Genomic DNA, 12,240 nt, shown 5'->3' with positions numbered 1-12,240 from the left:
TATTTCCTTTCTTCTCTCATTTCTTTCTTATTCAATAATGTTCTTTTCCCATCCTCTCCCTTCGTGCTTCACCCTCTACCTTCCTTAATTCCTTCTTTCCTCTTTCCTCCTTCTTTCCTTTCCTCCTCTGTCTCTAACTTTTCCCCTTCCATTCTCCTTTTATGCTCTTTTAGTATCCTCTTTTTAAATCATTCTTTCCATCCATTTCTAAGTTTTTCTTTCTTTTTTATTGGCTTCTGCCTATTAATGTCCTTTCTATATGTGTGCATGTTTGGATGAATCTATCTGTCTTTTCTATCAATCATATATTTATCTTCCTTTGTACATACCTACATACCTAGCTGTCCATCTAGCTATCAATCATCTATGTATGTTTGCTGTCTCTTTACTGACTTGTACTTATAAGGTCTCTCCCATACCACACACAATTGTACTTGATATTCTTACTCACACAGTCTCTTTTTTAAGACTTTGCATATATTATGACAGTCATTAGTGATACAAGTTGTAAAATATTTTTCCATACTTTTGAGCTTTGCATGTGATGATTCTTCATCAGTCACTGTGGATAAATTACATGAGCTTTGTTTTTTTTAACATGCATTCAACTAGATATGCTTCAGAAGAGATTAATACTCCCTTTGTTTAATTACAGATAGCTAAAAAATTGCCTGATAGCCCACCAAACAGGATTTGCTTTAAGACCAACCCACAGAGTCAATTGGAGACTGAGTGCGCTGGGACCTGCTGGGTCAGCCATAGTAGTGTTTAGCTAATTGTCTAGAGCATTAACCCCTGGAGAAGCGAATGGCAACCCACTCCAGTATTCTTACTTGGAGAATCCCATGGACAGAGGAGCCTGGTGGGCTACAGTCCATGGGGTCGCAAAGAGTCGGACACGACTGAGTGACTAAGCATACATACTAGCGCATAAAGAACAAAGTCCTGGTTGGAGACATGAGGCCTGCAGCACCAGCTGTGGAACCTCCATGATGTGACTACACAGCTCTATCTGCAAATGTTTGTGGGGTGACCACTGAGGGGGCACATAGCTATAGGCAGGCATTCTTGGGGCTGCATACATTGGCACAGTGGTGGGTTGGGGGTGACAGGAGTTGGGGAATGGGCAGTTAGCAGGGTACCTATTTGGAAGGTAAGATGTGCTCCAGGATATATGTTGAGGGAAAAGGCTGGAGCTGCTGCTGTATAGCCCATGGGGAACCAGCGAAATAACCAATTCCTTTGTAATTTGCATAGGGAACCCCAGAAGAACCCAGGCTATAAACAGGATTGGTGACTTCAGGCCCCTGAGCTGGCACTTGGGCTTGGCAAAGGCCTGCCATGGAGGCCTGCTCCCATGAGAGGCTGAGTCACAAGGCCTATGCCCTGCCTTGCCTGGGCTCCCCGCCCACTCTCTCTCTCTCACTTTTTCTTGCAGTCTCATCTCTAAACCTTTGCTTTTATCCCTCCTCTCCCTCCCTCCCCTCTTATACTTTTTAATTTTTATTTAATTATTTATTGCATATAGTTGTTAACAATGTTAACAATGTTGTATTAGTTTTAGGTGTACAGTAAAGTGATTCAGTTTCTATGAATCACACTTTTCAGATTCTTTTCCCTTATATGTTACCACAAAATATTGAGTATAGTTCTCTGTGCTATACAGTAGGTCCTTGTTGGTTATCTATTTTAATTTCTTATACTTTTTAAGTGACTCCCCTTAAAATTTCTGTCTTCTGCACCTCTTTTATACTGCCATTCTTATTGGCTTCTATTTTTAAAATCTGTTTCTTATCTATCTATCCAATCTTCCTATCTATTTTAATGTATTTTTAGATCTCTCTGTCCATGACTTTATTTTCTCACTGGTTTCTCCTTTTCAGCATTCTCTTGCTGCCTCTCAGGATCACACTCTTTATGTTAGCCTTTTTCCCCAGAGATTCTTCCCTTATAAACTTTCTTTCCTGCCCCTTTTCTTCCTTTATTCATCCCTCCCTCCTTCAAATCCTACCTCTCCCTTTCTTCTCTCTTTTTATATCCATACATCTACCTACATACATAAATACCCACTTACCTAGCTATCTATCCAGCTATTAATGATCTATGTTCATTGTACTCTTTCTGTATTGACTTCTACCTTTTAGAACTCTCCCCCACCCTGCACAGTTATACTTTATTTTTTTACTGTATCCTCCTCTCATTCTCTCTACTTATTCATGTAATTATCTTCTGAAACATCCTTTCTAAACTGATTTCCTTCCTCCCTCCCTGCTTCCCCTCCCTGCCTTCCTTATTTCCTTCCCTGCTTCTCTCCCTTCTTCCATTTTAAAAAAATAATGTTTTGACTTATTTATTTGGCTGCACTGGATCCTAGTTGTGGCATGTGGGATCTAGTTCCTTGACCAGGGATCAAACCCAGGAGTGCAGAGTCTTAGCCCCTGGACCACCAGGAAAGTCCCTCTTCTTCCTTCTTCAAGTTTTTACTGGCTCCTTTTTAAACTTCTCTTTCTCCCCCACCCCGCCCCCTTCTCTCCTTCCTTTATGCTGTCTTTACTGGATTGTCCTTTTAAAGTTCCACCTACCTAAACCTGTGCACTTATCTTCCTTGCTATGTAACCTATCAATCACCCTCATTTTACTGTATTTTTATTGACTTAAAAAATGTCATTCTCCCTTTCCCAACTGTACCTGAGTCTCTTCCTTTTAAACCTCTTCTTTCCTAATTCCTAGTTCCTTTCCTTCTTCTATTCCTGGCTGTGTCTCTCTAGCTCTCCCTTTCACTGTGTCTCTATTCTTTGTCTGCTGGCTGCCTGCATCCCTCCTTTCCTTTCTGTCTCCCTCCCTGACCATTACATCCCTCCCTTACCCCTTCTTCTCTCCTTCCTCCCTCCCTCTCTCCTTCCTTCTGCTTTCCTGTTTTCTGACTTGCTTTTTTTAATTTTAAAAATGTCTATAATAATCTCTGCATATACATGTTTATTTAATTTTCTTTTGTGACTGACTTCTTTTTAAATTCCCCTTCCCCACCTAGTGTGCTAATTTTCTCACTGGGTCCTCTTTTTCAATCTCCTCTCCCTGTTTCAATCATTCTTTTGTTCTCTTTGTCTCCTTTATTTTCTTCTTCTTTTCTAACTCACTCCTAGCATCTTAACTTCTTTCTTTTCTTTTGTCCCCTCCCTTCTTTCTTTGTTTTATTTCCCATGTCTCTTTCTCATTCCCTTCCTTTCACACTCTGTATTTGTTTCCTTTGCCTCCGTGTATGGATGCATTCTTTTCTTTTCTTTTTGCTTGATTTTACTGTATTTTTACAGGGACCTGTTTTTACACTTTTTTGTTTTCTTCTCATCTTTCTCTTTTCAATACTATCTTTCTCTATTATCTTTCTTACTTGGCTTCTTTTAAAATTATACTCTATTTTCTATCTGTTTATCTATCTTTTACTGTCTTCTTCAACAACTTCTCTTTAAATCTCTCATTCCTATAGTCCTACTTGAGTTTCTTACTGACTCCATCTTTTCAAGCTTCTCTCACTTTCAAACTTTTTCTCCTTTTACTTTCTCCTATGAACTCATTCTATTTCAAGTTGCCTGCCTGCTCTCCTTCCCTCCATCCCTTCTTCCCACCTTCTTTTACTCCATTTTTCTTCCTGCCTGCTGCTTTTCATTTTTTGCTCAGTTTTTCCTTTTTTTATACCTTTTTTTTAAAAACTGGTACTTCCTATTTATCCTCTGTTCTGTCCATCTGACTGCCTGCTACCATACCAGAAATCATCTATTTTTCCATCTATATATTAGGGTCTTTAAAAAATTATTCCTTCTCGTCTTTGAATCTCTTTCACTTGTACAGACCGTTATACTTGATTTTTTTTTTCCTACTGGCTACTCCTTTTCAAACATTTTCATGCTCATCTTTAATCTCTTACCTTTTCCTTTTTGAATGACTTGTTCTTTTCTTATTTTTCCTCATATTCATCCTCTTTTCCTTCCATTTTCCATCCTTTCCTCCCCCTCCCTTTCCTTCCTTCCTTTCCTCCTCTCTCTCTCCATTCCTTCTTTCCTTTCTGTGTATCTATCGCTCCCTTTTTTCACTGTGTCTTTCTTCTCTTTCCTGTCTTCATTCCCTCCTTCCCCCTTCTCTATGTCTCTTGATGACTTTCTCTCACTCTCTCTGGCTTTTCTGCTTCTTTGCCTGCTGGCCTGCAAGCCTCTTTTCTCCCTCCTTCCTGCTCCTTCCTCTTTGCTTTTCCCCACTGCTTCTCTCCTCCTCTTTCTTCCTATATTCTTCTCACTTTCCCGCCACCCTCTTTTCCTTTGTCCTTCATTACTTTTCTCCTTCTTATCTTTCTCCCATAACAGCCTGTTCCCTCTGTCATAGCAGCCTCTCTGAAAGTGAAGTCGCTCAGTCATGTCCGACTCTTTGCGACCCCATGGACTGTAGCCCACCAGGCTCCTCTGTCCATGGGATTCTCCCAGGCAAGAATACTGGAGTGGGTTGCCATTTCCTTCTCCAGGGGATCTTCCCAACCCAGGGATCGAACCTGGGTCTCCTGCATGGCAGGCAGACGCTTTATCCTCTGAGCCACCAGGGAAGCCCTCTACTCCTTCCCTTTCTTCCTTCTCCTCTCAGTGTTCTCCAGTGTTTAAACATTCTTCTTTACTTCTTCTCTCTTTTCTTTTCTGTATTGTCTTTTTTTATTGGCTTCTTTTTAAAGTCCTACCTATACCTATGTGTTTATCTAGGTATCAAATCATCTATCTTCATTTTACTGTATTTTTATTGGTTTTTATACTTTAGCTGTACCTCAGCAACACACCACATAGAATTTTACTTGATTTTCTTACTGCTTCATTTAAAAAAACTGTTCTCTCTTCTCTTCCGCCCCCTCCAAACGTTATTTCTATTCTTTTTGCACTGTGGCTCAGATCATGAACTCCTTATTGCCAAATTCAGACTTAAATTGAAGATACTAGAGAAAACCACTAGACCATTCAGGTATAACCTAAATCAAATCACTTACGATTATACAGTGGAAGTGAGAAATAGATTTAAAGGACTAGATCTGATAGAGTGCCTGATGAACTATGGAATGAGGTTCGTGACATTGTACAGGAGGCAGTGATCAAGACCATCTCCAAGAAAAAGTGCCAAAAAGCAAAATGGCTGTCTGAGGAGGCCTTAAATAGCTATGAAAAGAAGAGAAGCCAAAAGAAAAGGAGGAAAGGAAAGATAAACCCATTTGAATGCAGAGTTCCAAAGAATAGCAAGGAGAGATAAGAAAGCCTTCCTCAGTGATCAATGCAAAGAAATAGAGGAAAACAATAGAATGGGAAAGACTAGAGATCTCAAGAAAATTAGAGATGCCAAGGGAACATTTCATGCAAAGATGGGCTCAAAAAAGGACAGAAATGGTATGGACCTAACAGAAGCAGAAGATATTAAGAAGAGGTGGCAAGACACAGAACTATACAAAAAAGATCTTCATGACTCAGATAACCACAATGGTGTGACTGCACACCTAGAGCCAGACACCCTGGAGTGCGAAGTCAAGTGGGCCTTAGGATGCATTACTATGAACAAAGCTAGTGGAGGTGATGGAATTCCAGCTGAGCTATTTCAAATTCTACAAGATGCTGCTGTGAAAGTGCTGCACTCAATATGCCAGCAAATTTGGAAAACTCAGCAGTGGCCACAGGACTGGAAAAGGTCAGTTTTCATTCCAATCCCAAAGAAAGGCAATGCCAAAGAATGCCCAAACTGCTGCACAATTGCACTCATCTCACACACTAGTAAAGTAATGCTCAAAATTCTCCAAGCCAGGTTTCAACAGTACATGAACCGTGAACTTCCAGATGTTCAAGCTGGATTTAGAAAAGGCAGAGGAACCAGAGATCAAATTGACAACATGCGCTGGATCATCGAAAAAGTGAAAGAGTTCCAGAAAAACATCTATTTCTGCTTTATTGACTATGGCAAAGCCTTTGACTGTGTGGATCACAACAAACTGTGGAACATTCTTAATGAGATGGGAATACCAGACCACCTTACCTGCCTCCTGAGAAACCTGTATGCAGGTCAGGAAGCAACAGTTAGAACTGGACAAGGAACAACAGACTGGTTCCAAATAGGAAAAGGAGTACATTAAGGCTGTATACTGTCATCCTGCTTATTTAACTTAAATGCAGAGTACACCATGAGAAACACTGGGCTGGAAGAAGCACAAGCTGGAATCAAGACTGCTGGGAGAAATATCAATAACCTCAGATATTCAGATGACACCACCCTTATGGCAGAAAGTGAAGAAGAACTAAAGAGCCTTTTGATGAAAGTGAAAGAGGAGTGTGAACAGTTGCCTTAATGCTCAACATTCAAAAAACTAAGATCAAGGCATCTGGTCCCATCAATTCATGGCAAATAAATGGGGAAACAGTGGAAACAGTGGCTGACTTTATTTTTCTGGGCTCCAAAATCACTGCAGATGGTGACTGCAGCCATGAAATTAAAAGACTCTTACTCCTTGGAAGAAAAGTTATGACCAACATAGACAGCACATTAAAAAGCAGAGACATGACTTTGTCAATAAAGGTGTGTCTAGTCAAGGCTATGGTTTTTCCAGTGGTCATGTATGGATATGAGAGTTGGACTATAAAGAAAGCTGAGAACCCAAGAGTTGATGCTTTTGAACTGTGGTGTTGGAAAAGACTCTTGAGAGTCCCTTAGACTGCAAGGAGATCCAACCAGTTCACCCTAAAGGAAATCAGTCCTGAGTGTTCATTGGAAGGACTGATGTTGAAACTGAAACTCCAATACTTTGGCCACCTGATGGGAAGAACTGACTCATTTCAAAAGACCCTGATGCTGGGAAAGATTGAAGGCAGGTGGAGAAGGGGACAACAGAGGATGAGATGGTTAGATGGCATCACCGACTCAATGGAGATGAGTTTGAGTAGACTCCAGGAGTTGGTGATAGACAAGGAGACCTGGCATGCTGTGGTTCATGGGGTTACGAAGTCAGACATGACTGAGTGACTGAACTGAACTGACTGTCATTTTTAGTCCATGTCTATCTATCAATCATCTACCTTTATTTTACTATATTTTTAAACTGATTTGCATGTGTTACCCTCTTCCCCATTTATACTTTGATTACTTACTCTTTAAGCTTTTTTCTCTCTTCTTCCATCTCTCTTTTCTGTCCTAACTTTTTCACTGGCTTTTCCTCTTTAGAGTCTTATCTGTATATCTACTATCTAGATTTCAGTCATCCTCATCTCTCTTTTTCAGTGACATTTCAAAACTTCCCCCACCCACATTGCACTTGATTTTCTTACTTGCTCCTTTTTCAATTATTTCTCTTCTTATTTTACTTTTTCTGTCCCATTTACTCTTTTACTGTCCTGTTCATTTTAAACTTGTTTTTTTTCCTTCTCCATCTTTTTGTTTTTATTCCTTTTGTCTGTTTTTACTTGCTCATTCACTGTGTCTCTGTTTTGTTGCCTTCCATCCCTCCCACCCCTCTCTAGCTTCTCTTCCTCACTTCCTTTGTCTCTCCTTCCTCCCTCCTGCCTTCTTTTTTTTTAAACTTGCTTTTAATGGACACTTCTTCTTAAACTTTTGTCTTTTACCTCTCACCCATCCTGTTTAGTCTACAGTCTTTTTCCCCTCCGAGTGCTAAATCACTTCAGTGGTATCTGACTCTTTATGACCCCATGAACTATAGGCTGCCAGGCTCCTTTGTATGTGAGATTCTCCAGGCCAGAATACTGGATTAGTTGCCATGCCCTTCTCTAGGGTATCTTCCCCACCCAGGGATTGAACTCAAGTCTCCTGTGGATCTGGCATTGCAAGCAGATTCTTTATTGCTAAAACAAAGCAAACCAAAAACAATACCCAGTTGTGGATGTGACTGGTGATGGAAGTAAAGTCCGATGTTGTAAAGAGCAGTATTGCATAGGAACACGGAATGTTAGGTCCATGAATCAAGGCAAATTATAAGTGTCAAATGGGAAATGGCAAGAGTGAACATCAACATTTTAGGAATCACCAAACTAAAATGGACTGGAATGGGTGAATTTAACTCAGATGACCATTATATCTACTGCTGCGGGCAAGAATCCCTTAAAAGAAATGGAGTAGCCATCAGAGACAACAAAAGAGCCTGAAATGCAGTACTTGGATGCAATCTCAAAAACGACAGAATGATCTCTGTTCGTTTCCAAGGCAAACCATTCAATCACAGTAATCCAAGTCTATGCCCCAACCAGTAATGCTGAAGAAGCTGAAGTTGAACGGTTCTATGAAGACCTACAAGACCTTCTAGAACTAACACCCCCAAAAGATGTCCATCTCACTATAGTGGACTGGGATGCAAAAGTAGGAAGTCAAGAAACACCTGGAGTAACAGGCAAATTTGACCTTGGAGTACAGAATTAAACAGGGCAAAGGCTAATAGAGTTTTGCCAAGAGAATGCACTGGTCATAGCAAACACCCTCTTCCAACAACACAAGAGAAGACTCTACACGTGGACATCACCAGATGGTCAATACCAAAATCAGATTGATTATATTCTTTGCAGCCAAAGATGGAGAAGCTCTATACAGTCAGCAAAAACAAGACTGGGAGCTGACTGTGGCTCAGATCATGAACTCCTTATTGCCAAATTCAGACTTAAATTGAAGAAAGTAGGGAAAATCACTAGAGAAGGCAATGGCATCCCACTCCAGTACTCTTGCCTGGCAAATCCCATGGACGGAGGAGCCTGGTAGGCTGCAGTCCATGGGGTCACTAGGAGTCGGACATGACTGAGTGACTTCACTTTCACTTTTCACTTTCATGCATTGGAGAAGGAAATGGCAACCCACCCCAGTGTTCTTGCCTGGAGAATCCCAGGGACGGGGGAGCCTGGTGGGCTGCCGTCTCTGGGGTCACACAGAGTCGGACACGACTGAAGCGACTTAGCAGCAGCAGCAGCAGGGAAAACCACTAGACCATTCAAGTATGACCTAAATCAAATCCCTACAAGTGAGAAATAGCTTCAAGGGATTAGGTCTGATAGAGTGCCTGAAGAACTATAGACAGATGTTCATGACATTGTACAGGAGACAAGGATCAAGACCATCACCAAGAAAAAGAAATGCAAAAAGGAAAAATGGTTGTCTGAGCAGGCCTTACAAATAGCTATGAAAAGAAGAGAAGTGAAAGGCAAAGGAAAAATGAAAAGATATACCCATTTGAATGCAGAGTTTCAAAGAATAGCAAAGAGAGAGAAGAAAGCCTTCTTCAGTGATCAATGCAAAGAGGAAAACAATAGAATGGGAAAGACTAGAGATCTCTTCAAGAAAATAAGAGATACCAAGGGAACATTTCATGCAAAGATGGGCTCAAAAAAGGACAGAAATGGTATGGACCTAACAGAAGCAGAAGATATTAAGATGAAGTGGTAAGCATACACAGAACAAATAAAAAAGGTCTTCATGACCCAGATAACAATGGTAGTGTGACTGCTCACCTAGAGCCAGACACCCTGGAGTGCGAAGTCAAGTGGGCCTTAGGATGCATTACTACGAACAAAGCTAGTGGAGGTGATGGAATTCCAGCTGAGCTATTTCAAATTCTACAAGATGCTGCTGTGAAAGTGCTGCACTCAATATGCCAGCAAATTTGGAAAACTCAGCAGTGGCCACAGGACTGGAAAAGGTCAGTTTTCATTCCAATCCCAAAGAAAGGCAATGCCAAAGAATGCCCAAACTGCTGCACAATTGCACTCATCTCACATGCTAGCAAAGTAATGCTCAAAATTCTCTAAGCCAGGCTTCAACATACGTGAACTGTGAACTTCCAGATGTTCAAGCTGGTTTTAGAAAAGGCAGAGGAACCAGAGACTAAATTGCCAACATGCACTGGATTATTGAAAAAGCAACAAAGTTCCAGAAAAACATCTATTTCTGCTTTATTGACTATGCCAAAGCCTTTGACTGTGTGGATCACCACAAACTGTGGAACATCCTTAAAGAGATGCTAATACCAGACCACCTTACCTGCCTCCTGAGAAATCTGTATGCAGGTCAGGAAGCAACAGTTAGAACTGGACATGGAACAACAGACTGGTTCCAAATAGGAAAAGGAGTACATTAAGGCTGTATATTGTCACCCTGCTCATTTAACTCATATGTAGAATACATCATGAGAAACACTGGACTGGATGAAGCACAAGCTGGAATCAAGATTGCTGGGAGAAATATCAATAACCTCAGATAGTCAGATGACACCACCCTTATGGCAGAAAGTGAAGAAGAACTAAAAATCCTCTTGATGGAAAGTGAAAGAGGAGAGTAAAAAAGTTGGCTTAAAGCTCAACATTCAGAAAACTAAGATCATGGCATCTGGTCCTATCACTACATGGCTAATAGATGGCGAAACAGTTGAAACAGTGACAGACTTTATTTTTCTGGGCTCCAAAATCACTGCAGATGTTGAGTGTAGCCATGAAATTAAAAGACACTTGCTTCTTGGAAGAAAAGTTATGACCAACCTAGACAGCATATTAAAAAGCAGACATTACTTCGCCAACAAAGATCTGTCTAATCAAAACTATGGTTTTTCCAGTAGTCATGTATGGATGTGAGAGCTGGACTCTAAAGAAAGATGAGTGCTGAAGAATTGTTCCTTTTGAACTGTGGTGTTGCAAAAGATTCTTGAGAGTCCCTTGGACTGCAAAGAGATCCAACCCGTCCATCCTAAAGGAAATCAGTCCTGTATTCATTGGATGGACTGAATTTGAAGCTGAAACTCCAATACTTTGGATACCTGATGCGAGGAACTGACTCACTGGAAAAAACCCTGATGCTGGGAAAGATTGAAGGCAGGAGAAGAAGGGGACGACAAATGATAAGATGGTTGGATGGCATCCCCCACTCAATGGACATGAGTTTGAGTAAGCTCTGGGAGTCGGTGATGGACAGTGAGGCCTGGTGTGCTGCATTCCATGGGGTCCCAAAGAGCTGGACACGACTGAGCAACTGAACTGAACTGAAGCCACCAGGGAAGCCCCTTCGGAAGTCTCCTTTTTAAACAGCCCTCTTCCCCAAATAGTACTTGAATTTTTTACTTACTCTTTCTTTTCAAGCCTCTTATACAATCACATTCCCTCTTTTTATTTTACTGTTTCCTACTGTTCCATCCTTTAAACATTTATCTTCTTTTTCTATCTTTGTTTCCTGATTTAATTCTCTGTCTTTTACTTGCTGCCTTTCATCCTTTTGCTTTACATTTTTTGTCTTCCCTCCTCCCTCCTTCACCCTCCCCTGGCACTTTCCCCATCCCTCTCGCTCTTTTTAAACCCACTTTTAAGGGCTCCTCTTCTGAAACGTTTCTTTCTTTCTCTCATCTGCTATCTTGTTTTGTACTTTCATTTGTTTCTGGGTTACTCTTTTTAAAACTATTTATTTATTTGGCTGTAGCAGATCTTGGTTGTAGCATGTGGCATCTTTGGTCTTTGTTGCGGCGTGTGAGATCTTTAGTTGTGGTATGCAAACTCTTAGTTGTGGCATGTACATCTACTTCCGTGACCAGGGATTGAACCGGGCCCCTTGTATTTGAAGCACAGAGTTCTAACCATTGGACCACCAGGAAAGCCCTCTGGGTTATTCTTTTAAAAGTTGGTTCTACCTATCTATTACCTATCATGTTTTACAGGTTTTTTTTTTAAATTCCTCTGACTCCTTTTGAAGTCTCTCTCTCACACAGTCACATTCTCTCTTCATTTTATTTTTTCCTATAACTTATTCATTAAATTTTTTTTCTTTCCTTCCTTCCTTTTCTCCTTTATTCCCGTTTTTAATAGCTCCTTCTCATGCCTTTTCTTTTGCTTTCTCTTTTCTTTGTCTGCCTGCATGCCTGCCTTCTTCCCTTTCTTTCTTCCTATTTTATTCTCTTTTTACAGGCTTCTCTTTTCAAACTGCTTTCCTTCTCCCTTTCTCTCTTCCTTCATTTTTTTTGTCCTGCCTTTTTTACTGGCTCCTATTTTATAAACTCACCCTATTTACCTCTTCTATATTTCTTTCCTCTCTCTTTCTCTGTCCCTTCTCTCTTTCTTCCATGGTTTCTCTATGTTCCTGTACTGCTTTTCTTACTGGCTACTGGCTCTTCCTTTTTGAAGTATGTTCATATTTTCTGCCTTCCATCTATCCATCTTCCCTCCCCTTCCATCTTCCCCTCCCCCCTTATTTAATGCTAGTCTTCTG

At 40.8% G+C, this 12,240-nt stretch overlaps 1 non-coding gene across 1 annotated transcript; it reads right to left on the bottom strand.

The window, feature by feature from the left end:
- Positions 1–4,516: 4,516 nt before the first annotated feature.
- TRNAG-GCC lies at positions 4,517–4,588 on the bottom strand. The gene has a single exon. It is a non-coding gene; the product is annotated as a tRNA-Gly (tRNA).
- Between the last annotated feature and the right edge of the window lie 7,652 nt (positions 4,589–12,240).

This window comes from Capra hircus, unplaced genomic scaffold (genome assembly GCF_001704415.2).
Source record: "Capra hircus breed San Clemente unplaced genomic scaffold, ASM170441v1, whole genome shotgun sequence".
Taxonomy (NCBI): Eukaryota; Metazoa; Chordata; class Mammalia; order Artiodactyla; family Bovidae; genus Capra; species Capra hircus.
This window is presented reverse-complemented; position numbering and strand designations above follow the sequence as displayed.